We start from the raw sequence: 17,238 nt of genomic DNA on the forward strand, positions 1-17,238 counted from the left end.
CCTTCAGTTGGATACTCGTGAATATCCTCGGAGGCAGAACCTACCACGAACAACACATCGAAACACAATCAACATATGACGATATGCAACAATATGATGCATGCTATGACATGGCAATATGAATGTGTCTTGGCCTCATGCAAGCTATAACAGAAAGGAATGTGCTTATTTGAATCAAAGATTCAATTATTAGCTTATTAAACATGGCTTTAATAGTGCATTTCCTTATTCTTCTTAAACAGCAAGGTAAACTTGTTTTGTCATGCATGAAACCATTACAGATGGATAGATTGAATTTTTCTGATCATTTTTCATATATAAATCTTTGCATTTGGAGCTATGGTTGATTTTCTATGATTTTTAGAAGTTTTGACTATTTTCTGGAATTTCCTGAATAAAAATAAATCCAGAAAATGCATTACTGCGTTAGCATTGCGTCATGCTGACCTCAGCAGGTCAAAGGCGCCAGCCCAGGTCAAACCTGACTGGTGGGCCCCTTCTATCAGCCTCTCAGCTAATTAACAGGATTAGATTAACACTAATTAGGTGTCAGTGGGGCCTGGGCCCACATGTCAGTGACTGATTTAATTAAAATTAGTTAAAACTAATCCTAGATTAGTTAGCAGACCAGCCTCACCTGTCATAGACTCAGGGGGGGTCTACCTGGGCCCACCCAGGAGTCAAACTGGGTCAAACTCGCCGGTGACTCGACGCCGGCGAGGCCCGAGACAGTGGTGTGTCTCGGAAAACGCCCACAGGGCACGGGCGAGGCTGTTCTTGGGCTCCTTGGAGAGCTCTTGCAGTCGCACATCTAGTGGTGGTGGAGGCCGGGCCTACGGTGGCCGGAGACGACGATGGCGAGCTCCAAGGCGGCAGCCGGAGTTCGGCCATATGCGGGGTGTGGGCTGCGGCGTGCAAACGCGAAAACTAAGGCGCTAGCGAGGCACTACGCGATGCGGCAAGCATGTTGCGTAGCATGGGAGGACCAAATGGTCGCCGGAGCGACGCCGGCGACAAGCTCGAGCGGAGACGAGCTTCGGCCATGGTGGAACTATGGCCTAGAGGGTGCAAATGCGTGGGAAAGAAGAGGGGAAAGGCGGCGGAGCTCACAGGGAGGTCGATGAGCAGCTCAGTGGGCTCGGGGGCGACCGGAGCGAGGCAAATCGATGAACGGCGTCCGGCGGGTACCGAGGTTGAAGACGACCTGATGGCGGCGATGCAGGGCCTCCGGTGAAGCGTGGCTCGGTGGGGAGGGTGAGGGCGTCACGGCGGAGCTTCTGGACATGTCAGAGAGGCGAGGGGGTGACGGAGGGCGCGTCTACGACGGTGAGACGGCGACAGGTGCGTCGGCCATGGTGTGGGAGAGGGTTAGGGAGACGAGGGGAGAGTGAGCGAGGATGAGAGGGGGAGGTGGGGGTCGCGTGGCATCCCCGGACGTCTCCGGGACGTCGGCAGAAGCAAGAGGTGGCCGGCGTGTGGCCGCGGGCGCCGGCCACGCGCTCCGCGTCCTCCTGGCGGGAGGTGGACGACGACTGGCAAGCCAGTCGGCTGGGCCGAGCCAGGTGGCTGGGCCAGCACAGGTAAGGCCCAGGTGGGCTCCCTCTCTCTCTTTTTTTTGATTTGATTTTGTTTTTTCTATTTAACTGCAACTGTTGGGCTTTAATTAAAATACTAAAACGTTTCCAAAAATCCTGAAAATAATTGTGGGCTCTGTTTAAAATATTTCCAACAGCAAACATTTATTTCCATAATTATTTGAGCATTTAAATTATTTTATAGCATTTAAATGCCCAAATTCAAATACTTATGATTTAATTCAATGACCTTCTGTTGACCTAGAAAATTGTGCACCAATTTTGCCAGAGGTTCTAACCCAAGGCAAAGAGGGTGAACTTTTTAGAAGGGCATTTCAGGTTCATTGAAAATAATTTTAGTAAACCCTAGTTGTTTCCAGGGGGTGTTGGGGGTTTCTGCCTTCCCCATTTCAAATTTAAGAGAAATTTAAACATGATGCACACTCTAATGCTTGAACTAGCTAGGGTGTGACACTTGTAGTGTCGGGTGAAGATGTATCTTCTCCTCCCCTTTTGCGGTGCTTCAGTTGTTCATATGAACTGCATGAATAGGAAATTAGATGAATGAAAAACCATCTGCATCATGGCTCGATAGACGCCATGCCCCACGGTGGGCGCCAACTGTCATGGGAACGATTCTGACAATAATAAGGTACTAGATGATACCTCGCGCGTTGCTGCGGAAATGCTTGGCAATATATCCAGTTTGAATTGTTTAGTATGGAACATGAATAAATAGAGTAATAATATGAGAACTAAAGTTGAAAATAAATATTTTTTATGCTGTTTGATTAAGGAATAATTTAAATATCATAATAGAATGTAAATTCTCATGCAAGATTGAATGTTAAGGTGTTTTTTTTGTTATGCATGATTGCATGTTGTGGTGGATCTTTCTCCATGCATGTTGAATGATGAGGTGGCATACTTGCATGTTGACAGAAATAGGCTAGTGGGGGCTAGCTATTTAGATATAGAAGATAGGGTAACAGAGCATGATCTATCGACATGCATATGGGTGACACGGTGGTTTTAGCGAGTTCGGGCCTCTCACGATGGAGATAACAGCCCTACGTCTCGTCCTCCGGAGAGGCTTTGTTTTATCTTAGTGTATATTCAGAGATTACATGGTGTATTTGAGAGAGAGAGAGGAGAACGGATCTCCATGCCTCAAGCTAAATGGTGAGAAAGAGAGAGAGGTGGAAGAAAAAGCCCCCTAGTCTAGTGGTGGGGGTGGCTTATATAGAGTGCGCCACCCCCTCACCTCTTATGTTACAAAGTGGGGTATGAATGCCATAATGCCAGACCACTACCAAGCCTTCACTGTGAGAATGATGCTTTGACTGCCTTGCTGCCTGCTGGTCTTCGCATACCCGAGTGAGTCGTATGGTAGAGTGGTGAATTGTCATTCGAGTGGATGGTATGCTACTTGGTCGAGTGGATGGTATGCTGCTTGGTCGAGTGGATAATATGTCTGTATGAAATTTATCTGGACCCACATGTTGTGTGGACCCCATGATTTATGATATTTCGACCCTTCATGGGCCTACCTGTTATGTGTATCCCCAACACTTAGCTTTGGGTTCAATCTTGCGGTGTCCTTTCCCAGTGAGAGTAGGGGCAGCAAGGCACGTATTGTATTGTTGCCATCGAGGATAACAAGATGGGGTTTATATCATATTGCATGAGTTTATCCCTCTACATCATGTCATCTTACTTAAAGCATTACTCTGTTCTTATGAACTTAATACTCTAGATGCATGCTGGATAGTGGTCGATGTGTGGAGTAATAGTAGTAGATGCAGAATAGTTTCGGTCTACTTGTCGCGGACGTGATGCCTATATACATGATCATACATAGATATTCTCATAACTATGCTCAATTCTATCAATTGCTCGACAGTAATTCGTTTACCCACCGTAATACTTATGCTCTTAAGAGAAGCCACTAGTGAAACCTATCGCCCCCGGGTCTATCTTCCATCATATTAATCTTCCAACACTTAGTTATTTTCTTTGCCGTTTATTTTACTTTGCATCTTTATTTCTCTTTATCATAAAAATACCAAAAATATTATCTTATCATATCTATCAGATCTCACTCTCATAAGTGACCGTGAAGGGATTGACAACCCCTTTATCGCGTTGGTTGCGAGGTTCTTATTTGTTTGTGTAGGTGCGTGGGACTCGAGCGTGATCTCCTACTGGATTGATACCTTGGTTCTCAAAAACTGAGGGAAATACTTACGCTACTTTACTGCATCACCCTTTCCTCTTTAAGGGAAAACTAACGCAGTGCTCAAGAGGTAGCATAAGTCAATGAAGCTGTGTCCCCTCCGTGCCGGTGCAGTATAGTCATCTCACCAGACCTCTAGTTGGGGCCAAACGACAAAACTTTGATGCTTACTGGTTTATTGCCCCCCTTTGCATTTTGCGCCAAGTTTTGACCTTTGATTTAACTAATAAAATGTTAATGCTTGTAACCAAAAATGTTGTGTAATCCCAAAACACTTAGGCATGGTACATTAACTCCCTCCTCATTTCTTATTTCGTGACATATCAACCAATGAGAGATGTGGGCCGTGCATGCTTTCAATGACTTGAGACTACCAAACATGACATGAAGTGGTTAGTTCATTGCATGTAATCTTATTAATTAGCAAAAATACATTAAGTTCTCTCGCCGATAGGAATAAAACAATACACAATGTATTTATTTATAGAGGGAGTAGTACATTTTTTTGTGACATGCATTACTAGATATTGCTAGTCAAATACTAAATCCAGATGTACGTGGTAGTACTACTAAATCCAGATGGTGGTGCTAGTACTAGTAGTAGCACTACCAATGTACTAGTAGCACTGTACTACCCGTTGGTCAAATTATTACGTGTTGCTCCTCATAGTGAAGTGACAAGACCCTGCGCTGGAGATGACACCTGAGTATAGGCGCCGTGTTCGCATACCATAGTTAGCCTCACCGTCTGCAATCACTATCATCATGGCTGTAGAGCTAGCCTGCTTACAACTAGCCGTGGTGGACATAATTTCTCGTGCGTAGATGCCCGTGCATTGCACAGAACACCAAGATTGGGGGTGGACGGCGCCGACAGCGGCCATCGCACCAGATTTTTCCATGGCCTTCTAGATGTGGTGGGGAGGAGATAAGGCTGATTGTGAGAGACAAGGAGTTGTTTGTAAATAGGGAACAAGTGCGGGCATCTTTTTGCAAATCTGGAGAAGTTTGGTTTGTATGCGTCAGATCTAGATCCGATGGCTATTTGGTGAAAGATGGCAGGCACAACATCATCACCAACTCAGGACCTCTTTGATTCGCATGATTTTGAAAACACAGGAATAGGACACGGCAATATTACAAGTTTCAAACTGATATTACAAATGTTAGGAGTAATGCTGCACCTATGAAGAGGGAATTACTAGGAAGTTTATGTAAGAACTTTCGTTACTTTAGGTGGATGCAACATTATCGTACAAACTAAAATCCACTGCCCTGACAAGTCACTAATGGGCAAATAAATTTTCGAGTCTCTGGCCACTTGATGTTTCAAAAAAAATTCAGCTTCTGTGGAGACTTTGTCATTTAGGCTTAGACGCTTGCGGTGATCAGCACACTATTCATTGTTGCGCCAGAGAACGCCAAACCTCATTACCTTGAGCACACTTGCCTCCAGAACAAAGAACCTGGCCAATTTAATCTCAGATGTGCTGCCTCGGTAGTCGATCAAATCAATTTCTGTAGAATGGAGATCAAGGCATTCGATGAGATTGTTATAGTGCAGCACATTTTTCACTTTTGGGTCTTTTTTTATCTCCAAAAGAAGAGAACATATTAGAGCAGCTGGCTGTATAAGATTGCCGTGTCATCAAGAGGTACCAATATCATTCGCCCATACGATAGGGTTGGCTGGCTAGTGATATTCTTTTCACTCTCTCTCTCCCTCTCTCTCTCTTTCTCTTTCCTCTCATTTTACCTAGGAGCACGTGAAAAGCTTGGGCATTTGTTGCCTTCCACTATGTGGCCGATGCCATATTTCTCAAAAGTATGCCACATAATACGCATTGATGCCAAATCAGAAGATTTTGGCACCACTGTGCACACAGACCCACATGTATAAACAAATAAATCAAACCAACTACACCAGCCTCTCACTCTCCCAAACAAGTGTTTTTTATTGCCTCAGTCCTCACTCTCTCCCACACAAGTGTTTTTCAATTGCGTGACTTAATTTGGCACCGGAGCAAAGTAGGTGATCCAGATTTGGGCACCAGATGAGCAATGGAGGGGCATCCATGCCAAATGCATCACAATTGAATTTGGCATGCGTTTTGGCCTACATAGTGGAGGGCCGTTATAGCCCACTTTTGTACTACCTTGTATTTAGTGTAAAATTTTGACCATAGATTTACCTAAGAAAATGCCAATTCATGTCACCAAAAATTATACCATTTGAAATTATGTTCAAATACAAATCCAACGATATAATTTTTAGTGACATGCATTAACATTTTGTCAGTTAAATCTATGGTCAAATTTTGATACTACAAAATAGGTAGAGTAAACCAGGAGGGAGGTAGTACTTGCTCTTAGGGTAACCATAGAGTTACTAGTCTAAGTTACTTTCCACTATGACTAGCCTAGGATACTATAGTAGTACAACAACAAAAACGATGCAGGTGAACAAGTGAGAAAAAAAATACTAAAAACATTTCTTTTGGTGCAGTGCATAGATGCAATTTTGAACACTACACTTGTCATCGTAATTTGGGAAAATTACGAAAAAATTGAGCTATGTTGTGATTACCATTTAATAATAGGAAATAAGTTTCACCTCAATGAGTAGCTTCTCCGTGCATGGAAAGCGTGTAAGGAATCCAACAACGTGATCCAGATTGGGGCCGATAGATTTTATTGCCAAGATCTTCACTATGCGCATAGAGTGGGTCAATCTTGTGGGAATCATTTTCTGGAAGGCGGTCGTAAATACATAAGGAAGAAATTTAAAAATGTGAATTTCAAGAAGACGGAGAAGAAGATGAGTGCTGTACCTGAACGATTACGGATCCAATAAAGAGTTCGGAGAATTTGGCAGCCGAGTACACCAACGTTGTCAATTTTGGCGCGTCATGACCCTGATTTTTGTTGGATCTTCTAGATTAGATACAAGCAATCTCTCAAGGTAAGGCGCATTCTCAATGACCATAATGTGGAATAGCTAGAGTGATCTCTTCCCAATTGATGTCTTGTTGCGGGGCCAGCAAGACACAAAAATCCATTGGAGATTCGTCGAGGCGATGTGGAGGCTAATGAACCCGTGGATCTGCTCAAGATGAAGGTACTCGAGCGTAGTACAGCTGCAGAGCAGGTGCTCCATAGCCTGCTTCGAGATGCCAACGTCGAAGAGGTCGAGCTTCTTGAGTTGAGGGAGAAGAAGGGCGGGCGCGACATTAATCTGGGGAAGATAGCAGGAGCTGAAGCTGGCGCGGCGCAGTGTTGGCATGAGGTGGAGCGCGGACGGCGGTAGAGAGCGACATCGTCCAGCTACAAAGCTGAGCTCCTCGAGCTGATCTAGGGCGGGGGATAAGAACCACTCGTTGAACTTGGCTTGGACCTTGCAGTTGGTACTGAACATGTGGATGTCAAGGTGTCTGGCTAGCCTAGGGTGCGATGAAAGGATCTTGGGGACTGCGGCCATGCGTTTGCAATCCCTGTCGCAGAGGGAGCTGTCGACGGTGAGGTTTAAGGGGATGCAGCGCCAGAGGGGGTGCCACCGCCGGGGGAGCAGGGCGGTCCGCATGGCAGATTTGGTGGGGAGGAGGTCGATGATGACGAGCAGCATGTCATCGGGAAGGCTGTTGATGAAGTCCAAGCTTGCCAGATGCGGTTTTGGCTCGAGCCGCCTTCGCTTGTTGGCTGCCTCGCCGTCCATCTCAACAGGCGGCGATGCCGGTGTACACGTGTGCTGGTCTGTGTTGTGTGCTAGCCTGCTGGGTGTGCGCGAGTGCGTCCTTCTGTGCATGTCGCCACACAATGGTGAATTGTGCGCGAGTGCGTCCTTCACGCGGAAGAAGTGTGTCCTCAATGCGCCCTCAATTTACTAGCATGTGGGGTGCTATCCCGAGTGGTTTCAACTTTGTTTACTTCACCGGGTGTCAGATGGGCCTCTAGTTTACTTATTTTCACCCACTACCACATGGGCCATCACACGAAGATAAAGAACACGAGCTGACAATGCAGCATGTGGACTGGTTGACGAGTCAACTAAACAATATACGGAGCTATACGCTGACACGATGAGCGTATAATCCGTCGGTATAGAGAGTTTTTGTGAGAGGGGAGGCCCGTAAGAGATAGGAGAGAGAGAAAGAAAGAGCTACTCCCTCCGTTCGATAATGTAGTGCCAACATTTTTTCTAAAGTTAAACTTTTGAAACTTTGACCAAGTTTATAAAGAAATTACTTATATCTACAATACCAAAGATAAATGATAGTATGAAGTAAGTACATGTTGCGATGAATCTAATGATCGTTCCAGATGTAAATGTTTTTCTCCACATATACCTGGTCAAACTTTTCTGAGGTTTGACTTTTCAAAACATCCATATGCTTATGGACATGATAGAGTCCCTAATTAGAGAGAGAGAGTGAGTGTGTGTGTGTGTGAAATAGAAAGAGTGAGTGAAAAAAGTGTGTGTGCGTGTGTGAGAGAGACATGGACAACACACGATAAAAGTAGAGAAAAGGCGTGTGTGTCTTATGCAAACATATCACACATGCATCTTCGACAACGGAAGCAAGGTGAGGAGATAGTGTGTGGTTGTTTGCAACCGAGAGAGAAAGACCCCTAGCATGTGGACAACAGGGGTCTGACAAGCAAGGGAGAGAGGTCAAGAGAGACGTACGGAGAAAATGCAGACATGGGGAGGAGAGAGTGTATGTTTATGATAGAGAGATCCCCTGGAGATCATGATGGGACTACATGGGAGGGAGATCGAGTGACAAGGTGTGTGCGCGATAGAAGATACCCCGAGAGATATCGAGATAGACGTATGGATGGAAGGAGACAATATGTGTGTTCCTGATGCCTAGTGAGAGATAATCATACTTAGGGGGGAGTGTGTGCGCCTATGATGGAGTGAGGGATTATGGTACTTAGGGGGGTGCGTGTCACATAGAGAGAGAACAAGGGCGAAGAGTGTTGGATGGGTCTATATGTAGCACGAGCGAGACATGTGTATGTGTGAACCAGGGAGATATAAAGTTTGAGAGAGATAGAGGAGCCCCAGTAAGGCTAAGTGGTGCATCAGATAGCTGAGAGGGGGGAAGAGATATTCCATCCGCTCGATAATGCAGTGCATGTAATTTGTTTTAGAATTCAAACTTTGGAAACATTGATCAGGTTTACGCAAATGTTATTTATATCTACAATACCAAAGATACATCATATGAAACTACATCTCATGCTGAATCTAATGGTATATGTTTGCCATTCTAGATGTAAATGTTTTTCTCCACGTACATGGTCAAACTTTGTGATGTTTGACTTTTCAATAAATCTATATGCTATGGACCGAAGAGAGTGCCTAAGTCAAGAGAGATCAAGTGCATGTGAAGGGGAATGAGTGAGTGTCCAAAAAGAGTATGTGTGTGAAAGAGAAAGGGACAACAAATGATAAATTAGAGAGAGTGTGTGTTTTTTTGTTTCTTATGCAAACATATCACCCATGCATCTCTGAGATAGAAAAGCGAGGTGATGAGATACACGGAGATAGCTAGTGCGTGATTGTTTGCAATGGAGAGAGACACCCCTATAGCACATGTCCAATAGAGGTCTGGCCAACAAGGAACAAAGGTCGAGAGGGACACGTGGAGAACATGGACGCATGGGGAGGGAGAGAGGGTGTGTTTGTGATAGAGAGATCCCCTCGAGATCGTGAGGGGACTTATATGGGTGGGAGATCGAGGGAGGTGCATGCGAGATAGAAAGATGCCCCGAGAGAAATCGAGATAGACCATGCACATGTTTGTGATGGAGACTAAGATTAGCTATTCATATACATATAGGGGGGACTGTGTGTGCCTATATTTTAGTGAGAGACCATCATACTTGGCTAGGCATGAGATTGTGTGTGTGCGTGTGAGATGGAGAGAAAACGAGTGAGAGAGATAAAGTTTTAGATGGGTCTATCGAGTGTGAGTGAGATATGCATGTGTATGTGTGACCAACGTAGATGGAGATTTTGAGAGAGAGAGAGGGAAGAGCTCCGATATGATAGAGTGGTGCGTGAGAGAGTTATGGGAAACGAGCCAAGGAATTTGTGTGCGTGCGATGAGTGCACCCAAGATATTTAGCTTGGACTATAGAATCATACATAGTGTGCGAGAGAGACCTATGGATGGAGTATATATGCATGCGAACTAGAAAGACCCCCCCCCCCGCACACACACACACAAAGAGAGAGAGAGAGAGAGAGAGAGAGAGAGAGACGGAGAGAGACGGAGAGGGACCAACAAGGTTTGTGTGTTGGATGTGTGCGAGATAATTGAAGATTGTCGGAGAGAGAGAGAGAGAGAGAGAGAGAGAGAGAGTAGGAGTCTGGGAGAGGGGGAGGTCGCGTTTTATGCATCAAAGACTAATATAAACCATGTTTCGATATAAACTTGCATTCAAATATTTAAATTGGAGAACATGTTGTCTGCAATCCACACATGAATGGAGATATGCGTATTGATGTCTACTACACAACCTTCTTCTTGTAGACGTTGTTGGGCCTCCAAGTGCAGAGGTTTGTAGGACAGTAGCAAATTTCCCTCAAGTGAATGACCTAAGGTTTATCAATCCGTGGGAGGCGTAGGATGAAGATGGTCTCTCTCAAGCAACCCCGCAACCAAATAACAAAGAGTCTCTTGTGTCCCAAACACACCCAATACAATGGTAAATTGTATAGGTGCACTAGTTCGGCGAAGAGTTGGTGATACAAGTGCAATATGGATAGTAGATATGGGTATTTGTAATCTGAAAATATAAAAAACAGCAAGGTAGCAAGTGGTAAAAGTGAGCGTAAACGGTATTGCAATGCTAGTAAACAAGGCCTAGGGTTCATACTTTCACTAGTGCAAGTTCTCTCAACAATAATAACATAATTGGATCATATAACTATCCCTCAACATGCAACAAAGAGTCACTCCAAAGTCAGTAATAGCGGAGAACAAACGGAGAGATTATGGTAGGGTACGAAACCACCTCAAAGTTATTCTTTCTGACCGATCTATTCAAGAGTCTGTAGTAAAATAACATGAAGCTATTCTTTCTGTTCAATCTATCATATAGTTCGTACTAGAATAACACCTTAAGACACAAATCAACCAAAACCCTAATGTCACCTAGATACTCCAATGTCAGCTCAAGTATCCGTGGGCATGATTATACGATATGCATCACACAATCTCGGATTCATCTATTCAACCAACACAAAGAACTTCAAAGAGTGCCCCAAAGATTCTACCGGAGAGTCAAGACGAAAACATGTGCCAAACCCTATGCATAAGTTCACGAGATCACGGAACTCACAAGTTGATCACCAAAACATACATAAAGTGGATCACGTGAAATCCCATTGTCACCACAGATAAGCACATGCAAGACATACATCAGGTGTTCTCAAATCCTTAAAGACTCAATCCGATAAGATAACTTCAAAGGGAAAACTCAATTCATCACAAGAGAGTAGAGGGGGAGAAACATCATAAGATCCAACTATAATAGCAAAGCTCGCGATACATCAAGATCGTGCCAAATCAAGAACACGAGAGAGAGAGAGATCAAACACATAGCTACTGGTACATACCCTCAGCCCTGACGGAGAACTACTACCTCCTTGTCATGGAGAGCGCCGTGATGATGAAGATGGCCACCGAAGAGGGATTCCCCCCTCCGGCAGGGTGCCGGAACGGGTCTAGATTGGTTTTCAGTGGCTACGGAGGCTTCTGGCGGTGGAACTCCCGATCTATTCTGCTCTCCGATGTTTTTAGGGTATATGGACATATATAGGCGAAAGAAGTCGGTCAGGGGAGCCACGATGGGCCCATGAGGGTGGGGGCGCGCCCAGGAGGCAGGCGCGCCTCCCTACCTCGTGGCCACCTCGAAGCTTCCCTGACGTATACTCCAAGTCTCCTGGATTGCTTCCGTTCCAAAAATAACTTTCCCAAAGGTTTCATTCCGTTTGGACTCCGTTTGAGATTCCTTTTCTTCGAAACACTGAAATAGGCAAGAAAACAAAATTTTGGGCTGGGCCTCCGGTTAATAGGTTAGTCCCAAAAATAATATAAAAGTGTATAATAAAGCCCATAAACATCCAAAACAGATAATATAATAGCATGGAACAATCAAAAATTATAGATACGTTGGAGACATATCAACATCCCCAAGCTTAATTCCTGCTCGTCCTCAAGTAGGTAAATGATAAAAATAGAATTTTTGATGTGTAATGCTACATAACATATTTATCAATGTAATTTTCTTTATTGTGGCAAGAATATTTGGATCCATAAGATTCAAGACAAAAGTTTAATATTGACATACAAATAATAATACTTCAAGTTTACTAACCAAGTAATCATGTCTCATCAAAATAACATGGCCAAAGAAAGCTATCCCTACAAAATCATATAGTCTAGCTATGTTGTATCTTCATCATACAAAATACCTAAATCATGCACAACCCCAATGACAAGACAAGCAATTGTTTCATACTTTTGATGTTCTCAAACCTTTTTAATCTTCACGCAATACATGAGCGTGAGCCATGGATATAGTAATATAGGTGGAATAGAATGGTGGTTGTGGAGAAGACAAAAAGGAGGAAGATAGTCTCACATAAACTAGGCGTATCAACGGGCTATGGAGATGCCCATCAATAGATGTCAATGTGAGTGAGTAGGGATTGCCATGCAACGGATGCACTAGAGCTATAAGTGTATGAAAGCTCAACGAAAGAAACTAGTGGGTGTGCATCCAACTCGCTTGCTCACGAAGACCTAGGGCATTTTGAGGAAGCCCATCATTGGAATATACAAGCCAAGTTCTACAATGAAAGATTCCCACTAGTATATGAAAGTGACAACATAGGAGACTCTCTATCATGAAGATCATGGTGCTACTTTGAAGCACAAGTGTGGTAAAAGGATAGTAGCATTGCCCCTTCTCTCTTTTTCTCTCATTTTTTTGTTTTTTGGGCCTTCTCTCTTTTTTTGGCCTCTTTTATCCTTTTTTATTTTTTTATTTTTTTCCGTCCGGAGTCTCATCCCAACTTGTGGGGGAATCATAGTCTCCATCATCCTTTCCTCACCGGGACAATGCTCTAATAATTATGATCATCACAGTTCTATTTACTTACAACTCAAGAATTACAACTTGATACTTAGAACAAAATATGACTCTATATGAATCCCTCCGGCGGTGTACCGGGATGTGCAATGACTCATGAGTGACATGTATGAAAGAATTATGAACGGTGGCTTTCCCACAAATACGATGTCAACTACATGATCATGCAAAGCAATCTGACAATGATGAAGCATGTCATAATAAACGGAACGGTGGAAAGTTGCATGGCAATATATCTCGGAATGGCTATGGAAATGCCATAATAGGTAGGTATGGTGGCTGTTTTGAGGAAGATATATGGTGGGTTTATGGTACCGGCATAAGTTGCGCGGTACTAAGGAGGCTAGCAATGGTGGAAGGGTGAGAGTGCGTATAATCCATGGACTCAACATTAGTCATAAAGAACTCACATACTTATTGCAAAAATCTATTAGTTATCTAAATGAAGTACTACGCGCATGCTCCTAGGGGGATAGATTGGTTGGAAAAGACCATCGCTCGTCCCCGACCGCCACTCATAAGGAAGATAATCAATAAATAAATCATGCTCCGACTTCATCACATAACAGTTAACCATACGTGCATGCTACATGAATCACAAACTTCAACACAAGTATTTCTCAAATTCACAACTACTCAACTAGCATGCCTCTAATATCACCATCTCCATATCTCAAAACAATCATCAAGTATCAAACTTATCTTAGTATTCAATGCACTTATATGAAAGTTTTTATAATGCCATGTTGTCCTAAAGGACTCTCAAAATAATATAAGTGAAGCATGAGAGATCAATTATTTCTATAAAATAAAACCACCGTCGTGCTCTAAAAGATATAAGTGAAGCACTAGAGCAAATGACAATCTACTCCAAAAGATATAAGTGAAGATCAATGAGTAGTAGAATAATTATGCAACTATGTGAAGACTCTCTAAATTTAAGAATTTAAGATCTTGGTATTTTATTCAAACATCAAGCAAAACAAATTAAAATAAAATGACGCTCCAAGCAAAACACATATCATGTGGTGAATAAAAATATAGCTCCAAGTAAAGTTACCGATGAATGAAGACGAAAGAGGGGATGCCATCCGGGGCATCCCCAGGATTAGGCTCTTTCCACTCCTTATTCCATAGTCCATCGAATCTTTACCCAAAACTTGAAAACTTCACAACATAAAACTTAACAGAAAACTCGTAAGCTTCGTTAGTATAAGAAAGTAAATCACCACTTAGGTACTGTTGTGAACTCATTCCAAATTCATATTGGTGTAATATCTAATGTATTCCAACTCATCTATGGTTCATACCCTCCGATACTACTCATAGATTCATCAAAATAAGCAAACAACACATAGAAAACAGAATCTGTCAAAAACAGAACAGTCTGTAGTAATCTGGATAAAACGTATACTTCTGGAACCCCAAAAATTCTAAAATAAATTGATGGACGTGAGGAATTTATATATTAATCATCTTAAAAAAGAATTAACTAAATATCACTCTCTAGTAAAAAATGTCAGCTAATCTCATGAGTGCTAAAGTTTCTTTTTTTACAGCAAGATCGCAAGAACTTCCCCCAAGTCTTTCCAAAGGTTCTACTTGGAACAAACACTAATTAAAACATAAAACCACATCTAACCAGAGGCTAGATGAATTATTTATTACTAAATAGGAGCAAAAAGCAAAGAACAAAAATAAAATTGGGTGGCCTCCCAACAAGCGCTATCCTTTAACGCCCCTAGCTAGGCATGATGATTTCAATGATGCTCACATAAAAGATAAGAATTGTAACATATAGAGACCATCATGGAGAATATGGCTATCACATTTAATTCTAACCCACTTCCTATGCATAGGGATTTTGTGAGCAAACAATTTATGGGAACAATAATCAACTAGCATAGGAGGGCAAAACAAGCATAAATTCAAAACTTTAAGCACATAGAGAGGAAACTTGATATTATTGCAATTCCTACAAGCATATGTTCCTACCTCATAGTAATTTTCAGTAGCATCATGAATGAATTCAACAATATAACCAGCACCTAAAGCATTCTTTTCATGATCTACAAGCATAGAAAATTTACTACTCTCCACATAAGCAAGATTCTTCTCATTCGGAATAGTGGGAGTATCATAAGAAACTCGAATACTATAAATTGTTTCCATATTAAAAGAGTAATGTTCAGAAAAAGGGTAATCATAATCATGACAAGTTTTATAAGTATAATAATCACTACTTTTTATAGCATAAGTGTCATCACAATAATCATCATAAGTAGCAACTTTGTTCTCATCATAATCAATTGAAACCTCTTCCAAGATAGTGGAATCATTACTAAATAAAGTCATGACCTCTCCAAATCCACTTTCATAATTGTCACAATAAGATTCAACACCCTCCAAAATAGTGGGATCATTACTTCCTAAAGTTGGCACTCTTCCAAACCCACTTTCATCAATATAATCATCATAAGTAGGAGGCATGCTATCATCATAATAAGTTTGCATATCAAAACTTGAGAGCTACAAATATCATCTTCATTAAACATAGCATCCCCAAGCTTGGAACTAACATTAATTGCAGCAAATACATTCTCAAACATGTCATTCTCATCAAACATAGCATCCCCAAGCTTGGGCCTTTTCATATCATAAGCATAATCACTCTCATCATTAATAGTATGGGTAGCACCAATAGTATAACAATTATCATCCTCACAATGAGTAGTAGGAGCAACATCATTTGGGAGGGATACATTTTTACCTTTGCTTCTCCGTCTTATCTTTTTGTTCTTCACATTATGTGTGGGTTCAATCCTCTTTTAGGAGCTCCTTATTGATGAGATTGGTTGAATAGAAGGCTCCTCCTCATCACCTGATTCATCATAAGAAATAATAGGAGGATATTGGGAAGCCTCTTCCCTTTCATTAGTATTCTCTTCATCCTCTATTTGTTTTCTTTTCTTTATGTAATTGGCAATATAAGGATTTTCAATTCAATTCACCGCACAGTACATAAAAATTTATTCTAGATCAATATCGAGGAATTTCTCAAGGTTATATTCTGGAATATGCTTAGTTATACGTTTCATTTATTCATAACCCAAAATCAAACTAAGTTCATTATGATGTGCAAGGGAAATCAAATCATCACAATTTTTGGACACGATACAATCCTGGAACAATTTCCATCGGAGATTTAAATGACCATGTTCATTGCAAAGTTCACAAGTATGGTGAAGAAATTTTAAATTTTCAGCACAAACATCTAGCCTCTCTTGCAACCACTTAGTTTCCAAATACTTATGCCTCTTGCAAAATCTATCTTCCCTATTTGGTGTGTACTTGCAAACTCTATGCACTCCACAAAAGTTGACATGCTTATAAGAGACATTTTCATCATGACTAGTGCAATCATCATTAGTACTATGGATATTCAAGGAGTTCATACTAACAACATTGCAATCATGCTCATCATTCAAAGATTTAGTGCCAAACATTTTAGAGACTTCTTCTTCTAGCATTTGAGCACAATTTTCCTTTCCATCATTCTCACGAAAGATATTAAAAAGATGAAGCGTATGAGGCAAACTCAATTCCATTTTTTTGTAGTTTTCTTTTATAAACTAAACTAGTGATAAAACAAGAAACAAAAAGATTCGATTGCAAGATCTAAAGATATACCTTCAAGCGCTAACCTCCTCGGCAACGGCGCCAGAAAAGAGCTTGATGTCTACTACAGAACCTTCTTCTTGTAGACGTTGTTGGGCCTCCAAGTGCAGAGGCTTGTAGGACAGTAGCAAATTTCCCTCAAGTGGATGACCTAAGGTTTATCAATCCGTGGGAGGCGTAGGATGAAGATGGTCTCTCTCAAGCAACCCTGCAACCAAATAACAAAGAGTCTTTTGTGTCCCCAACACACCCAATACAATGGTAAATTGTATAGGTGCACTAGTTCGGCAAAGAGATGGTGATACAAGTGCAATATGGATAGTAGATATGGGTATTTGTAATATGAAAATATAAAAACAGCAAGGTAGCAAGTGGTAAAAGTGAGTGTAAATGGTATTGCAATGCTAGGAAACAAGGCCTAGGGTTCATACTTTCACCAGTGCAAGTTCTCTCAACAATAATAACATAATTGGATCATATAACTATCCCTCAACATGCAAAAAAGAGTCACTCCAAAGTCACTAATAGCGGAGAACAAACGAAGAGATTATGGTAGGGTATGAAACCACCTCAAAGTTATTC

The sequence above is a fragment of the Triticum urartu genome, chromosome 1A, assembly GCF_056163025.1.
Source record: "Triticum urartu cultivar PI428250 chromosome 1A, HENAU_Tu73, whole genome shotgun sequence".
Lineage (NCBI taxonomy): Eukaryota > Viridiplantae > Streptophyta > Magnoliopsida > Poales > Poaceae > Triticum > Triticum urartu.